At 37.9% G+C, this 21582-nt stretch overlaps 1 protein-coding gene across 8 annotated transcripts in view; it reads right to left on the bottom strand.

Moving 5' to 3' along the window:
* CASK (calcium/calmodulin dependent serine protein kinase) overlaps positions 1-21582 on the bottom strand; it is a 349106-nt gene that overhangs the window by 259266 nt on the left and 68258 nt on the right. The gene's annotated exons all lie outside the window — the stretch shown is intronic.

The raw sequence follows: 21582 nt of genomic DNA, 5'->3' as shown, positions 1-21582 counted from the left end.
GCTTTCACCAAAACCCATTTGGACATTCAATATTATTCTACGCAATCTATTTAGGTAACATATGTGAAATCCTAATATCACAGGAACAAATAGGTAACATGGACTAATCTAATATTCTAAATCAAATCACGGGTCTATTCTATTTAAGTGGATGATTTTTCAGGTAGAATTTGATTTTTAAAATTTAATTTTGCTGAAGTGATGATAACCAATACAAAACCTCCACTTTGAAAGATTTAGTTACTAATCATTTAACAGGGATAAGGAACAGGAGAAAAAGAAAAGCAAAATAAAAGCACTGCCAAGTAACACAGATGGTGTTGCTTAATACAATAGGCTCATTAAAACTATATATTCACTGCCATACACATCACCCCCATGCCAGTCATCAATCCATGTTTCTCAGCTCCAAACCCACCCATCATTGCCTGCCCCCAACTATAGGAGCTGGACTCTCAATATTTTTCCAGGTGGCACAAAATGAAACTTCCTCAGTAGAGGGCAATGGAGGAACACTGGAGGAGAAAGAGGTTTGCCTTCCTGGCCCCAGTGTTTTTCTCATCAGGGTCTTGCAGTGTGTGCAGTTTATCCACAGTGCCCAGTGGCCAGGAGCACGTGGCACCTTTCCACAGGCAGGTGGCTTTGCAGCAGAGTGCTACTGGTAGGTCACCTCCTGCAAACACCTTTCTCCAGCACCCTCTTGGTCAGCTTGCTGCAAGTTCAGAAGTAAGGCATCTCCCTAAGGATGTCTTCTCCTGGACTCCAGAGGGCAAATGTCCAAGTCCCACCAGCATGAGAGCTCAGTGAACTTATCTGTGACTAAGTGAGCCCTGGCCATGACCTCTACAATAAGGTTTACATCTCAGCCCTGCTGGGAGGAAGGCCAGCTGTCTTCATGGAATGTCCGTCTCAGCCCCTGGGGGTAGTGGCTCTTCTGTGTCTGCCATTCCTGTGTTTTGTGAAGTTCTCCAATTCTCACTAGCCAATTTCCTACTATTCCAAATTTCTTGGTAATAATTCTTTTTGTTAAATTTGCCTGTTCAAACTACTGTTTGGTTTCTGTCTCCTGACTGGGCTTTGACTGATATGCCATCCCCACCCAGGAAAAAAAACCCCAAACTGCTCTGACTGGCTTCTAAGAGGCCTTTGATGTGACCAGATAATCTAAAGTGATAAAATATTCACTCTAGATACCCAGTGAATTCTTTGTTTGAAATTATAGAAATTAAACTGGTCACATACAGAATCAAAGGAAAGAGAGACATTGGTTTTAGAATTCTTTGGAATCAGTTTTCAATGTATTATAAAACCAACAAGAGCAAGTATGCTTTGTTTTATGAATTTTTTAGTTGATCAGTCTACACCTGCCTATTCTGATGAAATCAAACTAGCTCTGCACTCAGTTCTGAGGATTTCCCAGCATGAGCGTTTTATGATGTGTTCCTGGGCTTTTGAGCCTTCTGGTGGCCACCCAAGCAATCAGACAGATGATCTGTTCTTCCAAATGGTTTTACAAACCTAAAACTCTCACTAAAAATGAAAAGCACTTTACAGTTCAAAAGGTAATCACTACCTGTTTCCTTATATTATGCTTCTGAGAAGAGTGTCAAAACCATATTACAATAAATAGCCTGCCTAAAATGATTTATCTTTTGATTACAAAAAATATTAGAATTCGGTTTTAGCAAACAGTGCCAGACTAGATTTTAGTCTCTAATTGCAGAACACAATATGTCCTTATTTTAGGCTATTCACAGTGACAAATTATTCACTACTGTCATTTGTAACCTGAATTGGTACTGAATTGGGGACATTTGATCCTAGGGTAGAATTTTAGTACTGCTTTGGAATGAAGTAGCACCAGCTACTCACTCAAACATTAAGGCAACGAAGTTTAAAAATTTTCTGGTGTGGCTGATTAAAGCTGGCCAGGGGGCGCCTGGGTGGCACAGCAGTTAAGCGTCTGCCTTCGGCTCAGGGCGTGATCCTGGCGTTATGGGATCAAGCCCCACATCAGGCTCCTCCGCTATGAGCCTGCTTCTTCCTCTCCCACTCCCCCTGCTTGTGTTCCCTCTCTCGCTGGCTGTCTCTCTGTCGAATAAATAAATAAAAAATCTAAAAAAAAAAAAAAAAAGCTGGCCAGAACTGAAGCGGGGGGGGGGGGGAGAATCAGAGGGGGGAGATGAACCGTGAGAGACTATGGCCTCGGGGAAAAAAACTGAGGGTTTTAGAGAGGAGGGGGGGTAGGGGTAGGGGGTAGCCGGGTGATGGGTATTAAGGAGGGCATGTGTTGTAATGAGCACTGGGTATTGAACACAACTAATGAATCATGGAACACTACATCAAAAACTAATGATGTACTGTATGGTGACTAAAAATAAAAAAAAAATAAAGGTGGCCAGAAATTTTTTGTCGTCTCTCCTATTTAGAGGTGGGTTCTACATCCTCTCCGCTTTCAATCCAGGTGGGCTCTGTGACTTTCCTGATCAGTACAACGTAGTGGAAACAAAACTGTGCCAGTTACCCTGTGAGCATGATGGGGCATTTTCCGTATTATACCCGTGTCACCATACCACTCTGGCCTCTGGTTGAGATTAGTTTTCAAATATCGGATTTTGAGGATGGTTAGCCTAACAGTTGTCAAATTTCACTTAAAAGAGAACATACATATCACTTTACTGTAACTTGAGTCCTTTAATTATTCTTGACTTAATTTTAATAATTATTAATTACTTACGATTTCCTGACAAATTCCATCCTTTTTAATGTACATTGGTAAAACCATGATTAGCTCCTTTTATTGAAGTGTTAGCAATATAGTAAGACAAAAAATATGCTTCAGAAGAATTATACTAATTCATTTACTTTGATTACCTTAGAGAAAACTCCAACAGAAAGGAGCCAGCACCTAAAATCTGAATGGGAGAGGGAAAATCACTTGATGATCTCAGTTAATAATCCTGAGAGAAATTTTAAGAAAAAAGCAAACATAAAAATGTCCTCAAACTAAATCTAAGTCAGAAATATATGCTAGGGAAAGGAAGAATTTCAATTAGTAAACTAGCCAGATGCCAATATATGGTAAGTTAGAACATAAATGGGCCCAATCTCACCAAATCAGCAGTCCTTACTAAAGACATCTCAGACTTACAAGTGGAAAATTTATCAGCTACCCTGGGGGTAGAGAGTTTGAAACAAGACATGAAAAAAGCATGTTTGACTTTTTTTATTTTTAAAAGATTCTATTTTTAAGTAACCTCTACCCATAAGGTGGGGCTTACAACCCTGAGATCAAGAGTTGCATGCTCTACCGACTGAGCCAGCCAGGGGCCCCTGACATTTTTTATTTTTATTTATTTATTTGAAAGAGAGAGAGAGAGAGAGAGCTCACAAGCTGTAGGGAGGGGCAGAGGCAGAGGGAGAAGCGGACTCCCCGCTGAGCAGGGAGCCCCATACAGGGCTCGATCCCAGGGATCATGACCTGAGCTGAAGACAGACACTTAACTGACTGAACCACCCAGGCGCCTCAACACTTTTTATTTTTAACAAAATTTTGGAAAGTTGTTTTGTCTAACAGTATTAGAAGTAGTAAAAATTCAGTTGTTGACAGAAACTAGAAAAACTACTTTACAGTAGCTTTATTTAAAAAAAAATAAAAGGAAGATGAGATAACGAAAATAAGTAAAGGGAAATTATAGAGATGGAACTGAAGTGGGCCAAATGAAGATAACTCCACAATGAGGCTAGGAGGAGTCTAAATGGAGGATAGGGAAATTATGGCCCACCTACAGAGTGCTAATTGTGACTGGAGATGCTTCACAGGGATCATCACCCTTAATCCTGACACCAGCTCTGAGAGAACACTATTGTTACCCTCACTTGACACCTAGGAAAGGTGAGGTTTATGAAACTCGAGGTCACATCACACAGGACAGATTTGAAATGTCTGACTTCAACTCATCCCATGCTTTTCCTGCAACAATGGATCTGTAAAAAAACAAAACAAAAAACCCCCCCAAAACCCCTAGGGAAACCTTTAGCTATAGTTCACTTAATATTTAACAACCTCAAACTTTCCTTGGATTTAATAAGAACTCAACAGGGTAGTCCTGTACTTAGTCTCGTGCAAAAGAGACTATGTCTTCAAATAACACAGGAGAGAAGATGATCAAATTAAAAAGATAAAAGCTTAGTTTCCAAAGCTCAGTTAAAAAAAAAAAGCCATTGTATGAACAATAATTAAGGTGGGGGATACAGGAAAAGCTTGGTAAGATTTTCATTCATATATTAGAAGTGTTAAAAAAAATTAGGTACACATTAGAGAGACAAATTGGCAAAGCTTTTCAGAAAGCCTGTATCGCTTACTGACTGCGCACTAAAAAATGAGCAATTTGGCCATCATTCCTCAAACAGTAGTCTCAACGTTTCCTGGCAGTTATTTCTGAAGAGTAAACAAAATAGATAAAATCTACCCCATTGATAGGGAGGAAATAGAAGCAAGCCAAGATAAAGGCAAATATCACAGACAACACAAGGCCAATTCAAATAGACTAGTGGAATTTTCTCCCAAAAGCATTTCAGAAATGGCCTTTCTTGTGTCGTAACTTTAGATGCATTTTGAACCAAATGCATTGCTCTGGGTGCTAGTTACCTGGATGAGTTCAAAGACAATTCATCGAACTGTACTATTTCTCATTATTTCTTAAGTATCCAGTAAGGACAACAAAACAAGATTCACCTGTGTCCTGAGCTGCTCTCCCTTCTTACTATTTACTATCAAGAATGAGAATCTTGGGGCGCCTGGGTGGCTCAGATGGTTAAGTGTCTGCCTTTGGCTCAGGTCGTGATCCCAGGGTCCTGGGATTGAGCCCCACATCGGGCTCCCTGCCCAGTGGGGAGTCTGCTTCTCCCTCTGCCTCTGCTGTTCCCCCCTGCTTGTGTGCTTGCTCTCTATCAATAAATAAAATCTTAAAAAAAAAAAGAATGAGAATCTTCAGTCTGGATTACTAGATTTAAAGCTATTCTATGTTTTATTCCTGTCTATACCTACCCTAGCATTTAGCATTCTGCACAGAATAGGTATCTAATGAGTCTCTCCCCTCACCCCCCACCCCCGCCCCAGTGAATGAATGCTTCTGTGAACTAGCAAACCAGATTCCCTACTAAGGCAAAATACCCAAACAGATATTTTCCCCTGACCACATGAGCTGGCAAAAATCAAGTTGCTTTACCCTCTTTCCCTTGAGACAGTGTATACCTAATTCCCCTACATAAAACGTTAAGTGTACAGTTCGATGAATTTTCTGTGAACTCATCCAGGTAACTAGCACCTAGAGCAAGAAATAGAACATGACCAGCATCTCAGAAGTCCCAAGCATTCTCCCCTCTCGGTCACTATCTCCCCCCAGAGGTAACCACTATTTTAATTTCAAAGGACATAGATCAGTTACACTGTTTTTATACTTTAAATAATGGAATCATAGGGTAGGTAGCCTTTTATGCCTGGCTTCTTTGACTCATCATTTTGCTTAAGAGATTCATATGTGTTTTATGTATAACAAAGGTTCATCCATTCTCATTGCTTTTTAATACCTCACTGTATGAATTCACTATAATATATGCCATTCTACTGTTGTTGGACACTTGGGGTGTTTCTTATTTAGGGCTATTACAATTCTGCTAAAAGTATTCTTGTACGTATTTTTTGGTGGACATATGTTAAGGCATTTTGGTTGGGTATATGCCTAGGAGTGGAAATGCTAGATCATAAGGTATGTATATGTCAGCTTTGGTAGATACTCCCAGTTTACCAGAGTGGTTGAACTCATTTATGCTCCTACTAGCGGTAAGAGTTCTGGCAGCTCTGTCTTCACCAACGCTTAGAATTGTCTGTCATTTTAATTTTTTAGCTATTTTGTTGGGAATGCAGTGGTATCACACTGTGGTTTTAATTTGCATGTCTCTGATGACTAATGAAGTTATGTATCATTTATTAATCACTTAGATAAATTTTCTTCCCTGAAATATCTTCCAAGTCTTTTCTCCGTTCCTGAGACTTCCTGATCTGTCTCTGGGATCACTGTAGAATTTACTTGACAATACCTAGCCTTGGCTTATTTCTCATAGAAGGGTCACCACCCCCCCACCATAACTAATTACATGACCTCACTATAGCAATGTGCGGAACAAGCCTGCACAGCAAAGCAGTCTGGATATACCAGAGTGCTGGCCAGGCAAGAAGGGATAAACACAGAATCGTGTGTTTATAGCCCAGCTTTGGACTCCTGACCATGCAAGTGTAAAACAGCCTATTTACACTTTACAGATGTAATTTTTCCCCAAAAGAAGAAACCTTCCTTTGCTCGTCACTGTTCTTTTATGGTACCATTCCCCAGAATCTTCAGTAAATTCACCAAACTTATGTGACATTCCTTCATTCACTCAGTGAGTATTTACTAAATAACTCTGTGCCATGCACAGTTCTAGATGCTCAGAGTAAAGCTGTGAAGAAAACAAAAATGTCTCTGCCTCCGATTCTCTCTCTCTCTCTCTCTCACACACACACACACACACAAACACCCCTTTCCTTTTTTTGTGGAGGATGGGGCGCATGAAGCCAAGGATAGCTAGGCTGTAGGATATAGAGGGTAAGGGCTCTGGAGTCCAAAAGAGAGACTAACTTGGGTTCACCTGGCTCTATCACTGCTGTGCATGAATTGAAAGTTCTTTAACTTCTTTGACCTTCAATATCCTCTGCAAAATGTAGATATTTCTTTGCAGGATTTCTCTGAGGTTAAATGAGATGACATATACAAACAGCACCCAAGACAATGCCTGGCATTTTAAATAGTGTATGATTGGTACATGGCCACAATTAAAAAGGAGAATAGGTTGATTTCATTTGGTTACAGATGAAATCTTTACTACAAATGGAAGCACAGAACTGCTTCTGTTCATACATACTGCTCTTTCCAATGTACTATTACTAAACTCTTTTAATTATATAGTCAATTATTCATGCTGCTGGAGAGGTAAACCATTAAGATATTACAAAGCAACAGTTCATAAGAAAACAACTCTTAAAGCATTAAGCTTTAACCCATTTATAGGCTCAACTTCCTTTCTAGAGGGTAAGGCTTAAACCCTCTAGATTCAATCCCATAAATTGGTCATGAAGAAACTGAGCAATGTGAAAGTGGGACACGATGGAAAGCTGGTATCATGAACAGAGGAAAGAATCCACTCTAGGAAAACTGTAAACGAACAGCTTTGGAGTCCACTGAGTGTGGAGATTTCGGGACATGTCTCTTGAGGGGCCCTTGGAAGCTATTCCTGTGGATGTGTCACAAGAGATATTCACTCCTCTGTCTCATGGGCTTCTAAGCCAGGGCAATTCTCACACCCACCCAACAAAGATCTCACCTCTTGCTCTTGAGAGAGGGTTCAGCATGCATTCTCTAATTATTATGGATGTAAACACTAAGAAACCTTGTTCACAAAACAAGCAGATACTACCATATGATCCAGCAATTCTACTCTTAGGCCTACACCCAAGAAAAACGAAAGTATGTGTCCACATAAAAATACATACAGTCAATGTTTATTATTCACAGTAGTTATGTTCTATAAAGTCACATGAACACTGAGTGAGTGAATATGGAACCACTGCTCCAAGACGAGATACAGCGTTAGGTTCCTGTGAGTCTCTGGTCACATTTTGGTCAACCTATCAATACATAACCTTATTTTATGTGCATTTCTGTTTAAAGATGCCTTATTTAATAGATATCGTCGATCCATTAACATTGAACATACAGCTAGGAGTCCTTTAACTCATGCCTCAATGAAGCTTCTCTAACACTTGTCTTTCTATAAGGCACATCACAGCCTTCCCATGCTTAGGAATGCAGTTCAGCATTACGCCTGGGGGCTATGTGAAGCAGCAAGCCCATCAGCAAAAAGCACAGAAATGCCGAACTGTGGCACTAAATAGACTGGAAAAAGGACACTTGTTTATGAGGCACTTGAGGCAAAATAAGAAGGCAGAGGGTGGTCAGTTGGTTTGACCTCAGCTGGGAATTTAAATTTTTGGCTGCTCTGCACAGGTCTATGAATAACTGTGAAAGTGCCATGAGTATCTGTGTTGGGGTTACAGGTAAATTTTAGTGAGTAGGCAAATTTGCAAACAGAATTCATGAGTGGGGGTAGACTGTACATGAATGTTCATGGCAGCTAAAAAGTTGATATGACCCAAACGTCATCAACTACTGGATGAATAAAATATGGCCTATCCACACAATGGAATATTATTCATGCATAAAAAGGAAAGAAACCAGATATATGCTACAACATAGAGGAACTTTGAAAACACGTTAAGCGAAAGAAGTCAGAAAACAAAGGTTACATATTATGTGACTCCATTTATATGATACGTCCAGAACAGGTAAAGCCATAGAGACAGAAAGTAGATTAGTAGTTGCCAGAGGCTGGGGAGGGGGGAGAATAGTGGGTGTCCTACTAATAGGTATGGGGTTTGTTTTAGGGATGATGAAAATGTTCTGGAAATAGTGGTGATGCTTGTGCCTGCACAACTCTGAATATACAGAAACCACTAAATTGTACAATTTAAAGGAGTAAATTTTGTGATGTGTGAATTATATCCTAATAAAGCTATTATTAAAAGAAAACAAGAAGATGGGAATGGATGAGGTTTTGTTAAAGCAAACTTCTTCTGAGTTACATGCCACAAACTGCATAATGACCTAAAAAGTACTGTTAATGATCCATCAGCTAACAAGTTGATGAGTTCCATTAATTTTGTCGAAAGCAAAGCAAGAATCAATCTGACTTGAAAAAGTATGTGTTACCTGGTCTTTGAGACTTACTTCCTCAACACACCATGGTACGATTCTGGATTGCTGAGAGGGCTCATTGTGCATAAGGACAGAAGAAGAAATTGTGAAAGGGAACACGAGAAAGAACCTGTATGTCCATTACAGGCATTTTCCTGGGCATATCAACTTTAGAAAGAATACAAGAAATTGGAAACTGGTTCTCTTGTAACTATCCATGCCTGATATTGCTCAGAAGTCTCTTAACCCCTAGAAGCACCTGTACCCAGTGTGAAGACAGCCACTTGAGGAGCGAAAACTCAAATGTCAGTTTCCACCAGCCTTTTTCCTTTCTCACCAGCAACTTAATTCAGACTTCCATTTGTTGGCAGGTAACACAGTTACTGTTTTAAGTCTACAACTATCATACTATCCCAAAGAGGTTTTTTTTTTTGTTTATTTAAGTAGGCTCTATGCCCAGCCTGGAGCCCAATGAGGGGCTTGAACTCACCACCGTGAGATCAAGACCTGAGCTGAGATCAAAAGTCGGACACTTAACCGAATGAGCCACCCAGGCGCCCCCCTCCCCCCGCCAAAGAGGTTTTAAATTGCAAGGGGACAGACTCCCTCTTTTTTTTCTTTTTATTTCCCTTGTATTACTGAGCACGAACTTCGTTAAAAGATGTTCAGTATGCATAAAATTTCGCTAACAATAAAAACTACTCCTTGCCAAAGAAAACCAGGCAGTATAATATTCCTGTGTAAATCAGGAATAACAGGACTGGATAATGAATACAAATGATTCTTCAAAGCCCTCACATAGGAAAATGTTGAGCTCTCTGACCCTGGAAAACAGCAAAGACTGAGAAATCTCCACATCCTTTGTGTTCCAGCATGGAAACACCTTCCCCAGATGACTTAAGAAGATTCACAGATGCCCTCCCCTCTTTGTTAACCTATGATAAAACCAGACAGGCCCTCCAAATGTCCATTATTTGTCTCATAAGTGATTAGCCCAACTGCTTGTCCACACTTACGAATCAGAACAAGATGCTTGTTAACTAAAGCTTGGGGAAGCTCCTCTACTTCTCATCCATCCTCCCATCTCCTCGCACTCAGTTCTTTCTATAGCCTTGTTTATTCCCCCTAGTGAAAGAAAAACTTTTTTTTTTTGGCCTAACTTGAGATACTTGTAGATCTGTCAGATCATTCTATTTGAATAGACCCCACTCCCTATTGCAATAGTCCCTTCCTTCTGCTTGAAAAAATCCTTTCAAATAAAGACTTTTCCTTACTAATTTGGAATTTGTGTTTTTGACACATTATATAATGCACATTCCTTTCAGAATAAGTGCACTCACAAAAGACTTACGTTTTAGCCTATTTTCAAGCCTATTCATACAGACGGTATAATGGTAACTTGGACATTCAATATATCCAAGAACTGCCCCTCCTCTACTTCTTCACACTTAAATTTTAGTAACTATATTCTGAAATTCTTGTGACCTAGTATACAGAATGGGCATCCCATCTACTAGTTCCCATATATCAAAGACTATGCTTCCCCCGAACCACCCATATCTGTCACCACCTACTTCCATTTCTACAGCTTCCTAAGAAATTTTATGAATTGCATAATTTAAAAGCTAGCAAAATGCAAATCTGAAAGGAAATAGGTAGCTACTTATATGGAGGAAAAAAAACCCAAAATGATTTAAAACATGAAGCATAATTTAGTCCATATAGTGGAAGAGGGGGAAACTAAAAAAGCTGCTTATTTCAGAATAAAAAAATGAACAGTCCCTCATCTCACAGTTTTTCATAGTGTTACATTTCCTGAATGTGATATTAAGATGAAATTGAATATATAAGCCAGAGAGCTTTGAGAGCTCTAGAATATAAACATGACAGCCATACCTAAGTCATAGGAGATGGGAAATCCAGATTAAGAGAGGTTTAGGAGTAAAATGATATGAAAGATTATGGCCAACATACTTTATGTAATATCAAGCCATGTTTATACCTGGAATTATAACGAACAAGTATAAGTCATTTCAGTTTAACAAATAGCCGTATACTTTCAGAAGCAGAGATTGCAAACTTAAGTCTTCTCTGCATTTTTTAAAAGGCAAAACAATAGTAAGATGAAAAGAAATCGGGATTTTCTTTTTCCAGAGTTGATCTTATGACAGTCATGATAAGTTGCCTCAGCTTTAGAGATTCATCAGCAGTTACTCACAGAACAGTAACTGCCAACAGGATTTGATTAGCAATTCAATTATAAACTTGACATTTGTAAAATTCATATCTTATTTTAAATATTGTTGTCCAGAGATGCTTGCCACAATACAGCAAAATGATCATTAAAAAAGCAGATGTTTTTAAAGTTGACTTTTCAGCCTCAAAAGGTTCAATATAGTCACAAAAAAGGCCAGAACGGGAAAACAGCCAAAGATGTACCATTGAGGCAGTTTGCTAAAATAGCACTCATAATTTATTGCCTAAGATCTAAAGAAATACTTGATTTTCTATATAAAATGTATGTGCTTTAAAAATAAAAAACCTGGGGTGCCTGGGTGGCTCGGTTGATTGAACGTCAACTCTTGGTTTAGGCTTAGGTCATGATCTCATGGGTCATGGGACTGAGCCCTGCAACAGGCTCTGCACACAGTGGGGAGTCTGCTGGAGAGTCTCTCCCCACTGCCCCCCACCCCACGCACGTGTGCACATCATGGTCTCTCAGATAAATAAATCTTTAAAAGAAACAAAAATAAACAAAAATCCTAATGGGAAAACCCCCTTTAGGAATATATATTATCCAGTGAACCATATAGTAATTAAACAACTACTATGGTCAGAAGTTATGAAAAGGGAGTGTTGTGTTGAAAATTATTCACTAGGCGGAAGCTGGTTTCTAGCAGTTTTTCTCAAACTACTCCATGAAATACAAAACCCTATTTTCCCCCTAGGACCATTATTAACAAATATTTTTTAAAATACTAGCCAAGTTTAAGGACTCCATCAACCATAAGAGTCTATGATTATTAATACTAGTGCTCAGGAATGATGATCTGATAACTCAAAATTAAATTCATATTTTTCATATGCATATGACATGGCATATAAAGGATAATTCATTAATGTTTGAAACAATGGGTCTTTTCATTTCAAATATTCATTGAATTTAATATATTAAATCTGTGCCCAGGACTTAAAAACACATGATCAAGCTGCTCAAGAATCCTATTTCATGGTTTGTTTTTTTTTTAAGATTTTATTTATTTGACAGAGACAGCCAGCGAGGGAGGGAACACAAGCAGGGGGAGTGGGAGAGGAAGAAGCAGGCTCCCAGTGGAGGAGGGAGCCCGATGTGGGGCTCGATCCCCCTGAGCCGAAGGCAGACGTTTTATGACTGAGCCACCCAGGCACCCCTATTTCATGGTATTTTATATGACAAAATAAAACAGAAGTATCATCCTTAATCTCTTGGAATTTGCTAGATTATTTCTAACCATTTCAATTGCAAACCACAGTGGAAGAAACAGTGACTTTAAGAAAACACAACGGCAAAGAAAAGGTTTTGGCAAATGCTTTTTGCATGCAAAAGGAAGAGACGGAGATTTATTAACTAGACCAGTAATTATTCCACATAACGAACATAAATTCACTATGTAAATTAAATCTATTAAATATTCATGTTTCCTGAGGAAAACAAGTGACAGTTTTTGATTACGCTATCAGTTACATTAGTCAGAGTTTGCCTATACAAAACAATTTTGATTATTTGGAAACCAAAACCTGAAGTTAAAATGTTTTTGCCTATATACCCAAATCTTTATGGGCTAATTATCCATTTTGTGGATGAGTGCATTGATTAGGAGGACATTTTTGAAAGTTATTTATTTTAAAATAATTGTACATTAACAAAAAGTACAAAATAGCACAGAGAGATTCTGCATACCCTTAAACCAGTTTCCCATGTAGGGAAGCAAAATCTGCCACCCCAAAAGTGTTTCTTTGGCATGTGGATTACTTTAGGCTGATTGCTTTTTAAAAAAAGTATATATATCCTGGAGATCATTTTTTTCCCCTGGACATTTAGGTGGCTTCTAGAAGTAACCACTCTTAGCATATTGATATGGATCTTTCTAGTTCTTTGTGCAGGTTTTTTTTCTATTTAATACAGAATATTATATTGTGATTTCTCTTTTTTCATTTAAATAATAAAGGTTGAGGTAGCTCTATGGATTAACTGGTTAAAGCACCTGTCTTGTAAATAACAATAAAGTTTGGAGATTATTTTATGTCATTTATATTCTCCTGGGCTGTTTTTTTAAAAGATTTTTTTAAAAAAATTATTTATTTGACAGAGAGAGAGAGAATGAATGAATGAATGAATGAGAACACAAGCAGGGGGAGCACCAGAGGGAGGGGCAGAAGCAGGTTCTCCGCTGAGCAGGGAGGCCAGTGCAGGGCTTGATCCCAGGACCCCGGGATCATGACCTGAGCCGAAGGCAGACGTTTAACTGACTGAGCCGCCCAGGCACTCCTAGGCTGATTATTTTTAAGAAACAAAAGACTTAACAAGTTTATTTATTTATTTTTTTTTGCCTTCTCCCTAAACGGTCTAAAAAAATTACAAGACCTACTCCAGGAGAGAGCTATCACTATAGATAACTACAGTATAATATGAACTAGGTGCAGTAGACAGCAACCTAGCAAAGCCTGTTGATCAAAGTCCTATGTTCCACTGTTTCTGGATGGCCCAGCAAACATTTGTTTACCAAATATTTACTCTTTCCATTCTTCCTGTGAATTGTCTTCCTTCCCTTTGAAGTACCAGATTCATACCCCTTTTTCCTTAAGTGCAGAGTGACACATATACCTCATTTTGCCTGTCTTTGAAATCTCATGTTTATGTAGATTTCCCGTACATACATAATTAAGTTTGATATTCTCCTGTTAATCTGTCTCATGTCAATTTAATTCTCAGACCAAGTGGAAGAAATCTTGAGGGTATCAGAACAGTTTTCCTCCCCAGGACCCGATGCTAACACCTTATATAACTTACTATAGTACAATGGCAACACCAGGAGACTGACATTGGTACAATCGACAGACCTTATTCAGATCTCCCCAGTTTCACATGGACTTGCGTGTATGTAGAGCTATTCAAATTTATCACCATATATATCAGTTCATGTAGTTACTATCACAACAGGAGAGGTACAGAACTGTTCACAAAGATCCCCGACAACGATCCTAACATTCTATCCCTTCAGAGTCATACCTACCTCCCCTTCTCTCATGCTCTCATGCTTCTCACAAAAACTTTGTAATCCCTAATACCTGACAATCACTAATCTGTTGTCCAGTTCTATAATGTTATTACTTCAAAACTTATATAAAGGAAATCATATGGTATATGACCTTTCAGAAAGTTTTTTAAAACATAGCATAATTCCCTTGAGATCTAACCAAGTAGTTGTATGCATCAACAAGTTTTGTGTCTTGTTTTGTTTTTTGCTGCATAGTTATTCCATGGTATGGATGTAACCCTATTTGTTTAACCACTTACCCACTGGAGGACATTTTAGTTCTAAATTTTACCCATTTCAAATAGAACTGGTATGAAAACTTGATTGCATATTTTCTTGGGAACATAGGTTTTCCTTTCTCTGAGATGTACATTTTCCTGGAGTACAACTGCTGAATCGTTCGGCAAGTCTAAGCTTAGTTTTTCAAAGAAACTGCTAGACTATTTTCCAGAGTGACTTTATCCTGTATATTCCCATCAGCAATGTATAAAAGATCCAGTTTCTCCACATTTTTGCCAGAACAAAGTGTTATTTTTTATTACAACTGTTCTAATAGTTGTGTAGTAATATCTTGTTGTGGTTTAAATTTATATTTCCCTAATAACTAAGGACGTTGAACATTATTTGCATGTGCTTGGTACAAACCTATATAATCCTTTTTGGAAAATGTTAATTTTTTTTTACCTACTGGGTAAATGGATTTCTAAAAATTTTTATTTATTTTACTGTTGGATTTTCTCTCATTATCTTTAGATCGTACATTTGGTGTCATGTCTGAGAACTCCATACCCTAGGTCCTGATAATTTTCTTTTGTTTCTTGTATGTTTCCTTTTAAAAGTTAATTTTATGTTTTACCTTCAAATCTATGATACACCTGGAGATAATTTTTATATAAAATATTAGATTTAGATTGAGGTTCAATTTTTGGCCTATGGATGTCCAATTGCTCTTATTACCACTTGTTAAAAAACACTATTCTTGCGGCACCTGGGTGGCTCAGTTAGGCATTGGACTCTTGGTTTTGGGTCAGGTCATGAACTCAGGGTTGTGAGATCAAGCCCCACATCAGGCTCCGTGCTCACTGGGGAGTCTGCTTCAGATTCTTTCCCCGTCCCTCTCATCCTCCCTCCACTTGCTCTCGCTCTCTCTCAAAAATAAATAAAATCTTTTTAAAAAATTATTCTTTCCTCACTGAATTGGGTTTGAACCTTGGTCAAATCAGTTGGCTGTACTCGTGTGGGGTTACTTCTGAGCAATTTGATCTGTTCCACTGATCGTGGTCTAGTCCTCTGCCAGTACCACACTGCATTAATTCCTATAGCTATATAAGTCTTAACAAATGGGGTAGAATGATTTCTCCCACTTTATTACAGCTTTTCAAAATTGTTCTATTCTTCTCCGTCTTTCCATATATAATCCAGCATAAGCCTTCCATACCCACAACAAATCTTCCTGGGAATTTAACTGGAATTGGAGCAAACTCATAGATAAACCTGGGAAGAAATGACATCTTCTCTTTGTTGAGTCATCCAATCCATGAAGAGAGTACATTTCTCCATTTATTTAGCTCTTTGAGTTTTTTCATCAGAGATTTATAGTTTTTACAAGGCTTATAGATATTTCACGGGATTTATACCTAAGAATTTCATTTTGTTTTGGGCAATTGCAAATAGCACAATGTTTTTAGCTGTGTTTTCCAGGTGTTCTTTATCAAGTATATAGAAAAACAAATATAATTGAGTTTGATATGTTCATCTTATATCATTGATGGACTCACTTATTAGTTCTGGAAGTTTTGTTGTTGTAGATCCTTGGGATTTTGTACATAGGCTTTCGTGTCATCTACAAATAAAAAGTTTCACTTCTTCCTTTCCCTGGCTTATTGTGATGGCTTCCAGCACTAGGCTGAATAAGAATGGTGAAAATGAACAACCTTGCCTTGTTCCCATTCTGAAAAGAAAAGCACTGAGTAAATTTCTCTGAAAAAAAAAAAATGCAAGGTCTATGTCTAGATCCATTTTTGTTTTACGCATGTGGATGTCCAGTTGTATTAGCACCACTTGTTGAAAAAGACCATCCTTTCTCCATTGCCTTTGCTACTTAAAGATCAACTGACCATATTTGTGTGACTGTATTTCTGGGCTCTCTTTTCTACTGATCTGTTTGGTTTTTTTTCCCCCCACAAATACTACACTGTCTTGATTATTGTAACTTTAAGTACTGGAGTAATGTCAGTCCACCAACTTTGTTCTTGATTGCTTTAAGTAGTGATCTCTTAAATCAGGAGAAAAAAGGTGCAATCAAAAATAATTTGTACTGTCTTTCATATTTACATATGCAATTACCTTTACTGATGCTCTATTTCTTCTTGTAGTTTGTTACTATCTAGTGTTTTCTTTTGAGCCCAAAGGACCACTTTTACTATTTCTTGTAGGCCAGGTTTGCTACTGATGAATTTCCTCAGGTCTGTTTATCTGAGAAGGTCTTTAACTTTCATTTTTGAGGTATTATTTTCCTGGATATGGGATTCTTGGTAGACAATTTTTTTCGTTCATCATTTTGAATAATTACCCTCTTGTCTTCTGGTCTCCATGGTTTCTGACAAGAAGTCTGCTATTAATCTCATTAAGGATCCCTTGTACATGATGAGTTACTTCTGTAACTTTTGACAGTTTGATTCTGAAATATCTTTGAGTTCACCCTACTTGGAGTTTCTTGGGTTTTTTGGATGTGTAGATTTAGATTTTTCATCACATTTGAGAAATTTTTGGCCATTATTTCTTCAAATATTCTATCCCTTTCTCTCCTCTCCTTCTGGGACTCCAGTTATACATATGCTCATGTGCTTGATGGTATCCTACAGGTCTCTGAAGCTCTGTTAATTTTGTTCAACCTTTTTTCTCTTTCTGTTCCTCAACCTAAATAATCTTAATGTACCTATCCTCAAGAATGCTAACTCTTTGTTGTCTGCTCAAATCTTCTGTTGATTCCCTCCAGTAAAACTGTTTTTGTTTATTACACTTTTCTACTCCAGAATTCCTATTTGATTCTCTTTTTATAATTTCTCTTTATTGACAGTTTCTCTTTGGTGAGATTATTCTCATATTCTCCTTTAGTTTTTCAGACAGTTTTATTTCTTTGAACACATTTAAAACAGCTGATTTAAACTCTTTTTCTAAGGGTGCCTGGGTGGCTCAGTCGGTTAAGCGTCTGCCTTCGGCTCAGGTCATGATTCCAGGGTCCTGGGATCGAGCCCTGCATCGGGCTCCCTCCTCAGTGGGGAGACTGCTTTTTCCTATCCCCCTGCCCCTCCCCCTGCTTGTGCTCTTTCACTCTTTCTCTGTCCAATAAATAAAATCTTTAGAAAAAAAATCTTTTTCTAGTAAGTCAACAACTCAGTTTGCTCAGGAATAATTTCTATTGATTGCTTTTTTCCCATTAATGAGCCCTACTTTGTTTCGTTGAATGTCTCATTTTTTTGTTGTTGCTGAAAACTAGATGTTTTAAATAATGTGTCAACTCTGGAAGTTAGAATCTTCCTTCCTCTAGGGTTTGCTGTTACTGTGGCAGTTTTTGTTCTTATTTGTTTAGTAAGTTTTTGGAATGAATCCTGTCAAGTCTGCATTCTTTGTTGTGTGTGGCCACTAAGTCTCTGCTTGGTTAGTTTGCTTGTTGCTCAGACAGGGGCCGTGTATGTATTGGGTCATACCTTCCATGTTCAGGGAGCTGACAACTCTGCCTTAGCATTCAATTCCCCGGTGACACAGCCTCGAAGTTGGCCAGAGTTGAGAGCTTAAGGCCTCCTTAGGTCTTTTCTGAGCATGTGCACAGTCCTATGCATATGCATGGCTTTCTTGATTCCCACAAAAACGTTTGTTGTTTTTTCAGAGCCCCCACAGACCTCTCACTACCTAGTTTTTCTTTTTAAGCTTTTAGGTTAGCTTTTTGTTTGCCCCAAATGTTACTCTACAGCCTCAGGTAGCTGTGAACTTAAACTGCCTCTAAAAATTTTCAACAAATGCCCCCAGGCAAAAGGTATTTTGCAGTAGGCAATCTCTGAGTCAGACCAAATAAAGACAAGCCTTGCAAGTGGGGCCCCTTCCAGGGAACTACCAGACATGTCAGATAATGACAATTTCATGGGCATGAGGCTTTCAAGGAATTCCATCCCTGTTCTGCCTCCTTTGGTCGCTGCCAGGCTTCTGGTTTTCACCATGATTCGTGAACTCTGTTTTCAAGGTTACCATGGAACTGGACAGAGGAGGGTGGGAACGGGGCAAGTTAAAATACCACAAAGCTCACTGTTCTTAGCAAGAATCAGTGGTTTTTCCTGAATAAATTCTTCCTGCATAGCTGCAAACCTTTGGTTAGTTTCCAGAGTTCTGAAAAAGTTGATTCTATTTTTGCCAGTTTTCCCCTTGCTTTTATGAAGAGGAGAATTGTCAAACGTCCTTACTCCTCTAATTTCGCTGACATCATCTGCTATCTGGGACTTTTAGAACGAGATATTCTTAGAGACTAGGTAAACTGGAACCCAATCTATATTCTTTCTAGAAGACAGTATTCTTCCGAAATAAAAACTGCCATTTTTGAACTTTTAAAATTGAACCATAAAGAGATGAGTTCCTTCAAGATCTCAGAACTGTCAATGCAGCTTCCAATTCTATATATCTTACCGTCCTTAAAATTTCCTTATAACAATTTGTCTAAATTAATTTTGATACCTATTTTTAAAACAAAAAAGTCAAATTTAATTAGTGGTTTAGCAGACTAAGAGATAAAATGTGTATTAATTACAAGTTTTAAGATATTCATCAAGGAATTTCATTAATGGAGGCTGTGTCTGTACGTATGAAAATATCCTCTGATCAGAAGTAATATCCTAATATAAATTCAGCCAGCTTTCATTTAATAAAAACTTGTTATTCATCTCATGTTCATAGGCATCAATTTCATTTTTTCATACATGTGAAAGAAGAAACTGAACCAGTTAGGAACAATATGCCTTTTTAGGAATCTAATAAAAGCTATGGACTTTCTTCCTAGGAAAATGAACATGTATCTATAATTCAGCTTACAATTTAAGGGGTTCTTGGATACCCCATAACCTGTAAATTGAGAACCCCTACTGAAAAGAAATTATGATTTTAATGGGAAAAATAGAAAACAGATATTCAAATAATTACACCTTCAGTGAAGCATCAAGAATTTAAAATATTAAAACATACAAGTGGTCTCCAACTAATATATAGTATTTCATTTCAAAAGCTAATTTGTAAATTATGTATTTAGAATTTATTACATGTTCTTATAAAACAATGTTAGAAACAATGGCTGAAGACTATTTAACTGTAAACCTCTTAAAAGTAGGTGCTCTTTTTATCTGTCTTTTTATTATAATGATCTGTCCAAGTAAAGAGCATATGTTAGGACCTCGGGTGACCCTTTACTCAATAATGTATTTGAATACAAATGCACTAAAACAGGAAAAAATATTGAGGCAATGACAAGGTCAAATAAACCACAAAGACAAAAGTTAAAAAATACAATGGAAGTGATGAATCACTGCATTCTACTCCAGAAACCAATACTGCATTATATGTTAACGAAATAAAATTTAAATTAAAAAATAAATTTAAAAAATGGAAAAAGAAAAGAATAAAACAGATTTTGAATTATGTGTTGCTTGAGAGACAGGCTTAATTAGAAAAGAATGTAACAGTAAATACAGCTATCTAGATATTTAAACTTATGGACTCCTTTTTATTGTGTTAAATTTCACTTCAAAATACATTTCTTCTTAATATAGCATCTCCTACACTTAGCCATGAATGAGGTCATTTTTGGACCCTAAGAGTTTGTAAATGGGCTAGAAGGTCAAAAAGGATAAGATGTTTTGCCTTCAGTGACTGGAAAGGAGTTAAAAGGCACTGGGAAGGGGAAAGTAGTCAGAGGTTTTACATAAATATTATATGTATCTTCAGATGTGTCCAAGTTAAAGTAAGATAGTGTGAACATGAGCAATGAGAGGATATGGGAACACCACTGGAAGGAAGAAAGGGAGGGAGTGGGGGAGGGGAGGATGAAGGAAGGAAGGGGAGGGGGAAGGGGAGGGGGAAGGGAAAGGGAAGGAAGGGAGGGGAGCGGAAGGGGGGGAGGGGAGCGGAAGGGGGGGAGGGAAGGGGGAAGAGGGGAAGGGGGAAGAGGGGAAGGGAGGGAAGGGGGGAAGGGGGAAAGGGAGAAAGGGAAGGAAGGGAGGAAGGGAGGGAAGGGAGGGAAGGGAGGGAAGGGAGGAAAGGAAGGAAAGGAAGGAAAGGCAGGAAAGGCAGGAAAGGAAGGAAAGGAAGGAAAGGTGGGGGTGGGTAATGGAGATGGAATTTTGATTTTGTTTCTTGGTCACTGTGCTAAATAAGATGGGAAAACTACATTTTAGTGCCATAAATGTAAAGGACAAGTGGCACATTTTCATTTGAATAACAATGAACTCTTATCAAAACGAGATAAAATCATGAGTAATACACAGAATTCAACTGGTATCATACAATATTTATAGGTTGTGGCCCTACCATATAGGATAAATGAAATGACCTGGCCTCGTCTTCAGAATAGAACTTGAAGACGTTTATACAGCAAAAGCAATGGCAAAACAATGGAGGAATGAACTACAATTTCAGTGACAGGCTCCCATATATTAGGTAAAGACAAACTCAGAGACACGGACTACATGTCAACCCTCCCCATCTCCCCCCCACCTTTTTAATTAAGTTTGGCATTTGACTCGCTAACTAGGTGACAATTAAAAAAAAAAAAAGGTTCGGCCTGGCATTCTGAGTCTATAGCGCCAGAGATCCCTTGCTGTCAATAAACAACCTCAGCAAACTGAGAAAGTAATCAATTGCCTCCCTAAAAATGTCTTTAGCCTGGAGAGATTCAGAATTAGGTATAAAAATGAGCTAATTCAATATAAAATTGGTATACTGAGTAACTGATTTAGACCTGTGATTTTAAACTAGACTCTAAGTCCATCAACAGTAATAGAACATTTACGAGAAATAAAGATTCAACACATCTATAGGTTTAATAAACTATGTTCAAGACCCAGGAAAGTTTTATTAGTTGACAACTGAGGTACAGAAAATCAAATACAGTATATTAAACTTAAATCCAGTTAAGTTTTAGGAAACATAATTAAGCTGCAAAGCCTGCTTGGAAGTAAATTTTAAATTCTGCTAAATTTATAAAATAATTTATATTAAGAAGTAATAATAGCCAATTCCAGAGAATGAAACCATGAGATCTAAAACCTCTGAATCTTACCATAATGTTTTAAGGATTAAAGCACTTTAAAAAAATCAGTGCTTCTTGTGAGTAACAACTTCTAAGAATCTTCTATAATCAGTATATGGATAATAATAATAATTCAACGGGTTAA

Source organism: Ursus americanus, chromosome X (assembly GCF_024610735.1).
Source record: "Ursus americanus isolate L20-20 chromosome X, mUrsAme1.1.p, whole genome shotgun sequence".
Lineage (NCBI taxonomy): Eukaryota > Metazoa > Chordata > Mammalia > Carnivora > Ursidae > Ursus > Ursus americanus.
The sequence above is the reverse complement of the archived record's forward strand: the minus strand, read 5'-3'. Positions and strand labels throughout refer to the sequence as shown.